Consider the following 13,044-nt stretch of genomic DNA (forward strand, 5'->3'; position numbering starts at 1 on the left):
TGGACGGGTTACAACAGGAAAACATCATGCCAGGTACCACTCCTGTCAGGCAAAAACAAAAAGCGGAGGCCACGGTGGACACAGGGTCTCCAAAACTGGACAACACCCTCTGGTCTGAGGAGTCTCAGTTTGGGCTGGCAGCCTCAGAATTCTGTGCCAACATCACAAATCCACTGTGTCAACAGTCCAGGCTGGTGTAACTGTGTGAGAAACTGACACACTCTGTGCCCATCGATGCCAATCACGGCCTGTGTGAGTGTTGCTGCTCACCACGTCCATCCCTTTATGACCACAAACCTTCTAATGGCTACCTGCAGCATGATGGTGCATCGTATCATCTCAGAGTGGTCTCGTGAACATGATGGGGACTTCAGTGTCCTTCACTGGCCTTCCCAATCACCCGACCCAAATTCACTTAGGGGGTCCGGCAGAAGGGCAGCATGGACGGGCAGCTGACAAGTTGGCAGAAATTGAGAGACGCAATCTTGTCAATCTCAAAGAACACCTGGGGGGGATCCACGCCATGAAGGTCAGAGTCTGTTTGGCGGGCAAAAGGAGGCCCAGCCTGGAATTAGCTTGATGGCCCAAAAGCGAGCGTTCAGCGAGTGCGAATAGAAACGGGAGAAGAGGACCCTTAGGTGTGCGACAAGGAGGCTGCGGTGGGCAGCTTAGACCTCCAATTCACAATACAGACACGGAGAAAGTGCTGAGGAGAGCAACTGTGCCAACCAAAGAGCAGAGACAAACGGAGATGAAGAGCTGGCCGCCTGTCTGTGTCTGCGGTGGTCTCCTGCCCCTCTCCTGGCCCAGACATGGCAGTTTGCTGTGAGGCGTTCACCTGTGAAGAAGTCAACAGCGCGCCAACATCTACAGAGACAAGGGGGCTTCACGGCTCAGCCATCTGACCTGAGAAGTGGCAGACGTCAGTCACAGCGCGGTTTAGTGTCCTGGTGGGCTTTTGGACTTTGTTGACTCTTTTCAATGTCGCACTATTTTCCATTTTTCTCTCCAATAATAAAACAGATTTTAACATTTTTACTTATGAAATATTCTTGTAATGTTGAGTCATATCCAGAAATAACAACAATAAAACATGTAATCACGTGCCCTGGCGGCGCCCATCCTGCCCGTATTTCTGACGGCACTGCACAGTCTCAGATGCGGAGCCCACATCGGCGTGTGGCACCCAGATGGCTTTAGCAGACGGTCGTGGCCATAAAGTGGCATCTGCTGATGGGTGGCTGGGACGTGCCAGCTGAGGAGACCCTGGAACTTCGTGCTTTTGAAAGAGCGGACGTCGGCGTTGAGGTCTCGGACCCTCGGATGGCTGGTGAAGACGAGCAGATGAGGCGCTGGTGCTCTGTGCGCGTGTTGCTGTGCTCAACTGCTTTCAGTTTCCAGGACTTGGCGTTTTTCTGATTTTTAAGGTTAACGGACGGCCACCAGAACTGAGCTGGGGGGTGACTTGCTCTTTGGGGGGATTGTTCGGACCCATTTTGGACGCCATGATGAGTTTTTTTAACGTCCTTCTTAGACCTCCGCCTGTGCTCTTTGCTTTGCCCCTTCATCCCCCGGCCCATCCTGCCATTATGAAGTCCTTTGGGATGCGACCATCTTCAATGAACGCCAGCACTCCTCCATGTGCCACTCCAAGTGATGTCACCACAGCAAATGACAAAAATAACAAATGAACACGAGCCACACTAAACTTCACCTCCTGGTCACCGCCTGGTGGTCTGTGTGTCTGCCTGACCGCCGTTCCCAGCTTTGGCCACAACATGCAGATGTTAAGACAGAAGAGTCAGATGTGCTGCAGGCTAACAAAGCCCCCCAGACCTGATGGGAGTTTACCAGTCGTACCAGAAGACATGAAGGACGTCGTCTCGAAAGCCTCATTAGGCACAGCTGAGCTGTCACCTCAGGGAGATGAAATGCCGAGGACTGGAAAGGTGCAAATGTGACTCAAGAACGGAGACAAAGAGGGTCCTGGTCAGTGCAGACCACCAAGTCTTACAAAAAGAAATAAATCAGAGAAGCCCCAACATGAGAATGACGTACTAAATAAGAGCCAGCGGGGGCTCACGAGGGGAGCAGCTGACAAGAGCAAACCGAACGGCAGAACGGACGTCGCCCTTTAAAGCCTTTGACGCAGTCGGACCCCGAAGCTGCAGGCGTCAGAGGTGACCCCCAAAACTCAAGTTGGTTAACCAGCAGTTGAGAGGAGAATGGAGGAGGTCACCTGTGGAGACCCTCAGGGGGTCTGTCCTTGGACCCTCCTCACTGTTTTTGTGACCCCGAGTTCGGTGCAGTTAATAAAACTTTGCAGCCGACACTAAAAATGGAGGAATGGCGGACACCAAAGTGGCAGCAAAAACAATTCAAGACGACCCGGACACACGGGACGGGCAGAACACTTGGGAGTCTAATGGAGGAAAGTGCCAGGTGGTCCACGTGGGCTAAAGGAACCTCAAACAGCAATACGAGGTGGGAGACCCCGAGCCACACGAAAGGATTTAGGGGACACAAGGCTGTCCTCGCCCGATAAAACGGCACATAAAATGTCAGGTCACGTCGTAAAAAGCGCTGAATCCAAAAGGAGGGGCGCTCTGCTCAGACTCTAACTCACTGGTGAGACCCCATCTGGGGACCCACAGGCAGGTCTGGTCACCCCAATATGAGAAAGGCAGGGCAAGACAACCAGGTGCATCATGGGACTGAAGGACATGGGGGTCCTCATCCAGGGCTTCAAAATCGTCAATCCAGCAGAATTCTCTTCACCCAACAGTGAGTCAGGTACTCAAGGGCACCGGCGGGCACGAAGGGGAAGCGCACCGAGGATTGATGCCAGGAAGCACTTGGTCACACAAAGACTTGTGGGAATCTGACAACAAACCACCGAGAACGTGGAGCTGGACCTTCAGACGGGGGACAAATGGACCGAGTGGTCAGATGACCGAGGGCTGCCCGCCCACCAGTCCATCCAGGCCTTTGACTTGTCACCTCACACGGAAGGCCGAGGGTCTAGAGTCCAGTTAGTGCCGCTCTGCCCACCCTTCTCACGGAGGAGACGTCAGGACGGAGATGGGCGCCCACTGCAGCAGGACGAGAGCTGGCGTGGCACACCTCAGAGGTCTCATCTCAACGCACGCGGGCCCCTCGCTTTCGTTTTCTTCTTTGCTCGCATGTTGATATTCAGAAGGTCCTAATTATCGTTTGCAGAGGCCGTTAAAGCCGATTGTGAATTTTTAATTGACTTTTTATGGTTTATATAAAAGTGTGAAGCAGGCCTACTTTTTTCCAGGCACTCTTCCTGTTCTTTATAGGCGTCCCCGGCTGGCGTCACTCGACGCGCCCGTAATTTGATCTCAAACAGCCGTTCGGCGTGCACACAGACCCCCCCAAAAGCACCACTCCGGGCTCCGTGCCACGCCAATCCGACTGCGCCCGCCATAATCAAATGCACATTTTTTATTTATCACTTTTTCTTCTTCTTCACTCACAGACCTGCTGATCTCACCATCACTGCCACTCACAGTCGGGCCACCTGTCCTGGCACCCCTGCCCTCTTTCCCACCAGGTTATCCTGGTTTGGTGGCAGTACATCAAAGACCCCACTGGATGGCGCTCTCGTTTCTCAGCTCTTTGACGGACTCAGTGGTCTCCCCTCTCATTTGTCCAACTCCTCAATTTCTTTACATTCGGGGTCCGATGTCAGGTCACCTCCGGGCCAACTGCTTGTTTTTAGGACCAACGGGCATGAAAGGCACCAACAACAATGGCAGAGTTAAAGTCACAAAGATGGCATTTGGTGTCTGTTCTCACTCTGAGGAGAACATTTAGAGAAAACATGGCCGACAAGCCGGGTCCCACCTGGTTAAATGCTGAATCCCCCCGATGCCAGCTTCTCTCGGTGCCCCTGTGCCCTCATTTTAAAGTAACATCCATGGCTCTGATTTCCTTTCTGATTTTAAACTCTTGTGGCAATGCCACCTGTGACTCAGCAGGGAAGGATATCAGGGTGGCAAGACACATGGCCAGGAGTTTTGTCTCCCATCCAGGAGTTGTCACGGACCGCTGCCCATACTGGCATCATGGAGATGGCATGGTCAGCTGTAGATGGGACGCCAAGGAGATGCACACAGTTACAGGTGCCTGGCTCTTCCCGAGGGGCTTTGAGAAGTCCTGGAAGTTCTGAAGGGTCCGCCTTTCAAAGGACCTCTGAGTGTTGGCAGGGGCTCGATGGACAAGGAGGTTGGCAAGCATTCAGAAACATCGTAAGGTGGGAGACCAAGGAGGAAGGTGGGCAGCAGACAAAACATCAGGCTCGGGCGCATTCATGTTTGCCATTTCCCCCTGGTGTGCCCCCGTAATGCCAAGGAACCAACAACAGATTTAAATGGCAAACTGGGAGAGAAACGTGAAACAGCAAAGAGGCGTAACGACGTAGGCAAAGCACTCGGCGAAAATCGAGGAAGGTTTGTGGATAAAGAGCCGCAGAAATGGGTGGCACGCACACCTGTCACGGCCGTCTCCTGCGGGTTACAACCTTGGGACACTCGCCCCCTAGTGACAGGAAACGGGAACAAAAACACACAAAGTGTCCGCCAGCACAAAATAAAACCCACAGTATAAGAGTCCCACTGTGCCCCCCAGACTGAAGTGGGACGTCTACTGGGGAGTCTGCTTTTCAAAATGCAATCAGAGGACGTCTGCGTGTATCACTTTCAAAAAAATAAAAAGCAGACTACTGGATGAATACGCAGTGATGGTGCCCAGAGCGGGCAGAGCTGTGCCAACCTAGAAGTACAAAAGGTGCATCTACAGAGGACTTCAAAATAACCCAACTAACATCTGAGTGTTTGATGAGCACATTATGAGTGCCACACGAGTGTACGGCTGCAGTGCGGGTAGGTGCCACTTGATTGTGCCAAGCATCAAACTGCTGCTGGGCTTTAGGGTGCCAGCAGAGGGGCCAGACTGTGTGTGGAGGCTCGTCCCGTTACAACTGCAGAGGACGCCATCACACATGTGGCTCTTTGTGTTAGCGTCAGATGTTAGGACTTCAACGTTATGGCAGGGTGGTACGTTTGTGGGTTTCTCTTTTGCATTCAGGAAAATAAAAAAGGCAACCCGGTAATCGTTCACTACGGGGGTCAACATAAATGGAGACGACTCCATTGGGCAATTCATTTAAGCAGAAAAATGACGAGAGAGTCTGCTCATATGAAGACGAGGGTCGATGAATTCACCCGCTGCTTTGATGACCAGAATGTGCCCAGACCTGCAGTGTCCTCCTTCGCCACGCGCGCCACTAAGGCCGATTTCCACTTCTGGGTCGCGCCACGCCATCGTGATGCATGGAGACCACGCCGTTGAAAGCCGTGTCTGCTTTGGAGTCGCACCGCATTGCAGACACACAACTGAACATTAGCTGGCGGGAAAAGTGAGGGAGCCATTAAAGTGCCCACCAGGACTGGCGCTCCCCCCGCTGCACACCTCCTTCTGTATTTATCTATCACATTACATTCAATTGGCAACTTCCATCATGTAAGACGAGATTCAGGTAATGCGTTGTAACCCAAGACTGGCCAATCAGAGCCATAGGGGTCTGCTGAGAGTTTGTGTCGACGTGACATGCAGTGATGTGGGTCACACTACGCTGTTGATAAGCGACACGGGCGCAACGCAGAAGTATAAATCAGCCGTTTAAAATGTGCCACGCATAGCCTGTGAGCACCTGGCAAAATGCGAGTTGGCACCGAGGAACACAAAGCTAAAATCAGCTGGGAACTACAGTCCTGTGGGACAGCCCTATCGGGGTCTTTGGGTGCCACCAGGGGGCGCTACATAGGACTTCTTCAAGGGACGTCTGTGTGACCCAGAAGTGTTTCCATCAGGCACTACCTAGGCACTGCCCTGGCACTGGAACTGTACGCGGGTCTGAGGTAAAAGATGACACCTTGCCTGCCTCTGGGTACCGGGGGTGGGGGTGTGTAGGGGGACAGGGGACGAAGCCCACTGGAGGAGTGGCACGAGAGGGGCCTGTGAACTATCTGTGGCTGTGCTTGCCTGTTGTGAGTTTGTATTTGAAGCCATGACTGTGCTGGGTGTGATTGTGCCAGGGGTTTGGGGCTCAGTGGCGCCCACTGCTGGCTACACCACACAAATCTTTATCTCAGGTGGTAATCTGAGGTCCCACAGGAAAGAGCAGATTTCAGGGCTCCAGATATTTGATGTGCAAAGAGTGAAGCAATGAGACAACGAGACACATGGATGTCCTGGAAGAAGGAAACTCAGCCAGCAACGGGGCACCTCACACTCCGATGAAGTCGCTGATGATCGGTGCCATCACAGTGATCACCTTAAAGAAATCAAACTGCACCAGGGACCACCAGACTGAAGAGGTGAGCTTCCGGAGGATGTGACAGAAGTGACAAAGTGACAAGGAGCACAAAGTGTCACCCAAGCAGATGGCAGTTTCTTTCCCAATGTGCTCTCAAACAATCCGACAGGCCAGGCCAGAGACCAGAAACTCCGCGCTCAGGTACAACACACAAGAAATCCATCAGGCTTACGTCCCCTCAAAAGCAGAAGATGTGCAGTCCTGCCATCAGCTCAGAACTGGCAGAAACCACGGGGACCCTGGCACACCCGTCCTATCAGAAGTGGCCTTCAGGGAAGACTTGTGACCAAAAAGTCATCCCTCCAATGGCCGGTGTGCAGAAAAATGGCAGCAGGTGCTCAGGGCCGGCGAGTCAAACGTCCACACACACACACACACACACACACAGAGCAGTCAAGGTGGGGCCTCACAAGAGCGCGGACCTCCCTTGACGAGTAACCGACTCGGTGAAGACGCCATATAACCCACCATCCCGTCTGCTTTCTTACTCAAAGTGGTGCTGAGAATAAACGTCTTTAGTGTTGAGCAGGAAGGCTTGTGGGGACCTGAGCGAGGACTTCACAATTCAAAACGGCTCCAGTGGAGTCTTCATGGAAGTCACAAGACACACAAGGGAGGGAAGTGCATTTAAGATGGAAGGCAGGATGGAGGCGGAAAATCACAGGAACAACCAGCCGCGTCATGAAGTTTAAGCATCTGGGTGGGTCAGTGGCCAGACGGGCACACTTGTGGTCTTCTGATCTCCTCCCTCCACTGACCAGTCCACCACAACACCCACAAGATGTTCGTTCAACTTTCTGACCCCCTTTTGTGTAATCACAGCTAACATTTTATCCATGAGATTTCATTTGCCACATGTCTGCCCAGGTCCAGTGTGGTAAAGCTGTGGACTTGAGGGCACCCGCCATTCCAGCTCACGTAGTGCCAGCTGGTCCATCACAATGGCATCTAAACGGCGGAGAGCAGCAACACCGGGCACGTTGGCAACACACCAGCGAGGATCTCGGAGCGTTTCGCATGTGGGACGATACGACAGGTGGAGGTTTAGACAATAAAGGCGCTATATAACAGACAGGAAAACAGGACCTGCACTCGACCACGGCTAGATGTGAAAGGCACTATATAATACATAAAGAGAGCACGACTACTGAATTAGAGATAGAGACATGAAAGGCGCCACACCGTAGAAGAGATGGAGCTGAAAGGCACCAGACAGACTGGCAGACATGACGGCCACTTTCCAGTCCCAAATGAAGCCGTCTCACTTGTCACGGTGTCACGTGTGGGTCAGACACGCACTGAGGTCCCCCACTTGACAGCGTAAAATTCAGTAAAGTTTTAGTAAAGGCGCTATATCACTTAAAGACCACCAAGTCAAGTGATGAACAAACACGAGTAGCTAAACAGCACGTTGGCACAGCTTCACTCACTTCATGGTTTCCCCAGGAGGTTCAACACCTGTGCCCACCATTGCCTCTTGCTGCCCACTGAGCCCCCATTGACTCCACTCCTCCTCTTCCTCAGTAGGTGTCAGCTGAGGTTTTCATGGATGCCTTGGCCAGCCTTCAATTCTTAAAGTGAGGTCCCCTGAAGTTGGGGACCTCTGCACAGGTCACTACGAGAAGAAGGTCACCTGTGTAGGTGACACAGTAATTAAGAGAAAGGGAGGAAAACCAACTTTAGCCTGACAAGGAAAAAAAATGAAACAACTGAGTGGAACGCAGGTGGGATTGCAGGACTGACCCCCAAGTCTATAGAGACAAAAACCAATGCGGCCCACCCTCTCCATGGCAGAGTGACAGGTCTGCTAGGTGGCCCCACTGCCACTCTAGAGCCATCAGACTGCCATTTTTTACTCAAGCCTGGTTCAGATGACAAAAGAAAAGACAACTAAGTGTTGTGTCCTTAGTTTTGGGGGGCTTATGCACTCGTGTCACGGTTTGGGCTTTACTGTCAGCCTCTGGCACTTTGATGTCATGTTTTATGTTGCTGCTGGTCAAAGTGAATTTCCCCTTCAGGATCAATAAATGACTAACTGACTATATTACACCTTTCACACCCATCTATCACTTATATAGCGCCTTTTCCATCCAGCAAATTGTACTGCACCTTTCACATTTACCTACAGTGGCCTCCTTGGGACCCTGCTGCATGGACTGGAACAGCAGCAATCTTCACACTCGCCACTGGAGGGCAGCAGATGCAGCCTCAGATCCTGCAGCTCCTCTCACAGCACAAAGGCAGGCCCATCAGCCCCCAAAGACCCGCCTACCCGCCCCCTCCCACTTATATCTTATGTAATATCTGGCTCTGCCGCCTGGCTGGACGACGTCCAGGATTCGCTAGCTGAGGAGGTCATGTGACCAGCTGGAAACAATAAGAGTCAACAGCACAGCCACAAATCCTCGCAAAGATGACACCGAGCACGGCGCCCAGCAGCCTGACCTCTGACCTCAGGACAAAGAACCGAAAGAAAAGAGGGGTGAGACCACCAGCTGGCACAGACACGGGTTCAAAAGCTCCCACAGTACTCAAGTGAGCAGTCACTGGCTGTCACAGTCAAGAGGCTCTTCAGGCTTGGAATGGAGACGTGCAGGGAGCCACAGGCTGTGACTGGCAGGCGGAGAGAAGGCACTACATATGTGACAGAGAGGCAGGAAAGGCACTATATAACCATAAAAACAGTCACCAGGGGCACCACATACATAACTGATGGATGGGTTGATAGGAAAGACAGACAGACAGACATGATGGAACATTGAAAAACAGATGAAAAGGCGCTATATATATCTGACTGACAGACAGACAGATGGATAAGGCACACCATAGCAACATAACAGAGAGACAAAAAAGGCACTATATACTGTAACTGATTGAGAGAAAGAAAGAAAACATCTTTTTGGTAAATGGGACATTGTCCTTCTGTCTAACAATCACTTTTATAGTGCCTTTCTATCCTTTATATAGTGCCTTTCCTAGCTATCACTATAAAACTGATTAATGGACTGACAGACTGAAAAGGCACAAAATCACTGGCATACCACCATGAAAAGGCACTCTATAACTGATCAACAGAAAAGGCACGATGCCAAACAGGGTCCTCTTGGCCACTTGTCAAAGGTGACACAACCTCGCCAATCCAGCTCTTTTCCTCACCCAGTCCGCCATGTCCCTGTGCCACTGCTCAGCCCCCAGATGCCACACAAGGTCGGTTTGAATGCCACAGGTGACCCTCGGCAGCCATGAGTGTACCGTTGAGACCAATAAACGACAAAAACAACCAAGGTGACACGCCATGTGGAGGCCCTGTCCAGAGTACAAGGCGCTATATAGTGCCATGACACCTCCAGCTGGCCTGTCTCCTCTCACTGATCATCACCAGCACTTCACCATTAAGAAGCCACAGCAGGAAAAGCTGACCAGATGAGCTCATCAATCAGCAGAAGAAATGTCTACCCTGTGCCCCTTCAGCCCCAAGTTTGCGCCCATCAGGTAGGGGTGTGTGTGTGTGTGTGTGTCGGGCAGCTGGGCGGTGCCCGGACATGGCAGGAGATGCCAGCGCCCACTTTTGGCTCGAATCTCTTCACTTCGGGGATTTCCACGGGCCGACGGTTTAGGATCAGTGCGGGGGAGACGTGAACAGGCGACATGTTACGCGACAGAAACTCCGCCCCGCGAGTCGTGTAAGATGATGCCACCGAGATGCCTTTTCACCGACACGAAGTGGCGCACACGGCGAGGGTCCCGTCGATTTCGGGCCTTCACGTCCGGAACGCCGTTGGTTTCCAGCGCGATGGCAGCACAGGCGGGTCGGACAATCGGCGGCAACCATTAAATTAAAAAAAGGCTTTGACGTCACGCGTGGAGGCGGCACCTAACATCATGAGGTCACACGAGGGGGGTCGAACGCTCCAACTTGTGACGTCACGCCACCCAGGGGCTGGGGATAAGGGGGGGTTACGTCGCTCTTGGGGTCCGGGACCCCCGCGCCCGGCTTTCTGTGTTCACTTCTGTGACTACTTCGCTAGTCGGCCCACCATACGAAGGGGTTTCTGAGAGGGGGGTGATCGGGTAGGGGAGCCTGCAGATGGCCGTCCCGTGAGCTCCTCCGTAATCGTTGGCCTCTCCGCTCGGTCGCGCGTTCGCTCACCTCCAGTCGGTGCGCCTCAAGTCGGCGATGAGCTGCTCGTGAACTCCGCTGCCCCGTTCTGTCCCGTTCCGTCCTCCACGGCGCTGCGGCACTTTTCCTTTTTTTTTTTGTCCGCCAAACTTCCAGAGCCCCGGAGAGCCGCCGAGAAAGTTTCTGTCCGAGTTTACATCACATCCCCCTTCCGGCGCGGCGGCGCCCCCCGGGAGAGTCGCTCTTAAAGGGACACGAGCGCATTAGCGACGGACGAGCGGGGCGAAGCTCGGGTTAGAAATTGGCGAGCTGGAGGACGAGGGGCACGGGGGGCGCGTGCGCCAGGGTGAGACTGCAGTGGGGTGGGAGGTGACCAGCCCTTCGATTGCTAAGCTGGACGTTAGGGCACTGTGAAGTCACCGTAAGGTGGTCAGTCACAACCGGCCGGGTGATCAGCCAGCCTGGGACACGCGGAATTGGGGGGTCGGGGATTGGTGATATGTGGAGAAGACAGGGCGCCACCTCAAAAAGAGGGCTAGAGATGGGCAATGCCATGACTTTGAAGGAGCTGGGCACATTCTGGGGCACTGACCACAGCATTTGAAACAATAACGCATTGGTGGGTTTTACATTGGCTGGGGGGCTTTTATAATATATTTCATATTCGTCAGGTTCTACTTCTTTTAATTTTTTCCAAACAGGTGACTTGATTAGCTCAGGGGCACACCATGTTAGTCAGGATGGCACTTGCTTTAACATTTATTAGGAGCGTAACCCCCCCCCATATACATGTACATTAGATGAAAAAGGGGTCAGAAGTGGGGTGGGGTCCCTGGGAGTCAGAACACAGAATGGGGGGCCTGGAAGCCCCTGGGGGGGGGTATTTATTTATTTTTTACTACACAATGATTTTTGTATTATAGATACAATCCCCAAAATATAACCAGAGTTTAAGTGAGTGTTTGCAGAATAACAATAACATGATAATAATCCTTTCTTCTTGTTTAGATGGCCAGCAACAAAACATATCGAGTGTAACCCCGGCAGACTGCATAACGTCACAAGAAAAGTCCAAAGACATCGAACAGGTTTGGTGCAGCCACTCATATATTGTGCGCTGGCTGTAAGAGGGTGATTTGTATTGAGATGTTTACAAGTCTGAGTCCAAAACAGAACTCAAGGGGGGCTTTTAAAGATATGGACACCTGAGATTGGTGCTAAAGCCCTAGGAGACCCCCAAATGGCACCACTGGTGTCAGTAGTGGGATTTGAACCCAGATGTTCAGGACTTGAAGTCCAAAGCTTCCACTGCTATGCCACTGGCCTTATAAAATGTCATTTTACTTCATTTTATTTTCTTCGGTGACTTTCAGTAAAGTCCCTCCAATGAATGACATGGCAGGTGACGAGATGACGGTGCACCACCCTGAGTTCGTTTAATTAAGACTTTAAAACTGAAATGCCATCCCAGTCTTTTGAGGCAGTGGGCAGTGGAAGTCCACATAAAGCGCATTGTGCTACTCAAACTTTCAAAGATTAAACCATCTGGGCTGCACAGACCCCCAGCCACTTTGGCAGGACCCCCAGAGTCCTCCACGGGTAGCCAACTGGAATGTTTTAGGTATATTGATGTGGCAGGGTTTGCCAACATACCAACCAGCATCACGCTAATGTCAGCCCCCCGATGACAAATGTCATAGTTCTTGAAACCATGGGGAGCCCCCCACTCTTTGAAAGACACTTTTAGAAACTCCAAGGGAGACCCCCATTGATCAGCACTGCCCCCTTTTCATGTATAAATGACTGCTCCACACAGCCCTAAACCGTGGGCACTGCCATCTGTGTGTATCTGCTTCAGGTACTGTGTACAAGCCCACCCTGTTGGGCCCCCATTCTGCTAATCCCACATACAAGGACATGCAGATGTCACCAACCCTGACTGATTTGACAGTGACACATCAAAAAGTAGACCCCACTGAACTCGATGATAATCAGCTCTGACACATTCGTTTGGAACCATGGGCACAACCAAATAGGTGCCAGCTGTAGCAATTGAGCCACTGACTGAGCCTCAGAATTTGGCTTTGAGTTCATAAAATGAAACTAGCAGGACAAGACCCCCATAATCAGTTCTGTTAAGGCGGACCACTGAGTGGGCCACAGCACACAGAGGCTCTAGACTGGCATGTCTGTCTGTAGAGAACAGGGGGCATCACCTGATGACTGGTATGCTTACCACACACTCCTGGTGACAATGAAGTGAATGTCGTGTGTCACCAGCAGACAAGCCACAGCAGCCCCTGAACATCACAGCTGGTCCACTGAGTAGAGGAAGATGGCGGAGGTGCAGACCCTCGTAACACAGACAGCTGCCAGTGTCTCAGTATACTCCATCAGGGGAATCAGATGGCACCTCCTGTGGCGTGTCACCCTCTGCCAGGCAGTGTGGCATAAAGAAATGGCTTCCCAGTCAAATTGTGTGAAGGGCATTGAGATGGTGTCCACAGCAGAAAGGCGCTAT

General features: G+C 52.1%; 1 protein-coding gene across 2 annotated transcripts in view; it reads right to left on the reverse strand.

Moving 5' to 3' along the window:
- Positions 1-10,745, reverse strand: part of ddr2l (discoidin domain receptor family, member 2, like) — a 30,249-nt gene extending 19,504 nt beyond the window's left edge. Inside the window, exon 1 of one of the 2 annotated variants that reach the window (XM_039774223.1) lies at positions 10,554-10,745. The gene's annotated coding sequence lies outside the window, so the exon portion shown is untranslated. The remainder of the gene's footprint in view (positions 1-10,553) is intronic. The other variant, XM_039774222.1, reaches the window with a different exon arrangement.
- Positions 10,746-13,044: the final 2,299 nt, after the last annotated feature.

This window comes from Polypterus senegalus, chromosome 13 (genome assembly GCF_016835505.1).
Source record: "Polypterus senegalus isolate Bchr_013 chromosome 13, ASM1683550v1, whole genome shotgun sequence".
In the NCBI taxonomy this organism is placed as follows: domain Eukaryota; kingdom Metazoa; phylum Chordata; class Cladistia; order Polypteriformes; family Polypteridae; genus Polypterus; species Polypterus senegalus.